The 1,186-nt window shown below is 36.3% G+C and overlaps 1 pseudogene; it reads right to left on the bottom strand.

Annotated features, from left to right (window-relative positions):
- Positions 1-1,186, bottom strand: part of LOC114042372 — a 4,341-nt pseudogene that overhangs the window by 1,230 nt on the left and 1,925 nt on the right.

The following is a 1,186-nucleotide window of genomic DNA, read 5'->3' as shown; positions in this document are numbered from 1 at the left end:
ATCATATCATATCATATCATATCATATCATATCATATCATATCATATTATATTATATTATATTATATTATATTATATTATATTATATTATATATTATATTACTTGTCTCCATGATCAATAACTGATTCACTTAGAAGTACAGAATCCAACAGGGTACTAAAATCTGAGTAATTTCAAAGCAGAACTAATATCAAGGCTACAAATATTTCTTCAACCCATACTACTTGCAATTAGTCCCACAGGAGCTCATGCTGAAAGGCAGCTTCCTCAAAATTTTGTGGCTTCTTTTTTATGGTAATTTTTATTTATTTTTTTGTTTTCAACATTTACTTCCACAAGATTTTGAGTTCCAAATTTTCACCCCATTTGACCCTCCTCCCACCCCAAGATGGCATGCATTCTGAATACTGGTTCACCTAGTCTGCCTTCCCTTCTATCTCTCTCTCCTCATTCTCTTAGCCCCTTCCCCTTCAATTTTCCTGTAGGGCAGGATGGATTTCTGTACCCCATTTCCTGTATTTCTTATTTCCCAGTTGTATGTGAAAACATTTTTTTAAATGTGTGTTTTTAAAATTTGAGTTCCAAATTTTCTCCCTTCCTTCCTCCCCACCTACCCTCATTGATAAGGCAAGCAACTCAATATAGGTTATATAAGTGAAGTTATGCAAAACACTTCCATAGTAGACATGCTGTGAAAAACTAACTCTATTTCCCTTAATCCTATCCCACCCCCCCATTTATTCTACTCTTTCTTTTGACTCTGTCCCTCCTCAGAAGTATTTGCTTCTGATTACCCCATTTCCCAATCTGCCCTCCTCTCTATCATCCCCCTACTCTCTTCTCCCCTCCCCCCATTTTCCTGTAGGGTAAGACAGATTTCCATACCCAATTGAGTGTGTATGTTATTCCCTCCTTAAGTCAAATTCTATGAGAATAAGATTCACTCATTCCCTCTCACCTTCCCCCATTTCCCCTCCACTGTAAGAGCCTTTTCTTTTCTGTTTTTTTTTTGTGAGATAATTTATGCCATTCTACCTCTCCCTTATTCCTTCTCCTAGTATAATCCTCTCTCACCCCTTAATTTTATTCTCCAGTTATGACCCCTTCATCTTCAACTCACCCTGTGCCCTCTATCTATCTATCTATCTATCTATCTATCTATCTATCTATCTATCTATCTATCTAT

This window comes from Vombatus ursinus, unplaced genomic scaffold (genome assembly GCF_900497805.2).
Source record: "Vombatus ursinus unplaced genomic scaffold, bare-nosed wombat genome assembly UNPS02000749.1, whole genome shotgun sequence".
In the NCBI taxonomy this organism is placed as follows: domain Eukaryota; kingdom Metazoa; phylum Chordata; class Mammalia; order Diprotodontia; family Vombatidae; genus Vombatus; species Vombatus ursinus.
This window is presented reverse-complemented; position numbering and strand designations above follow the sequence as displayed.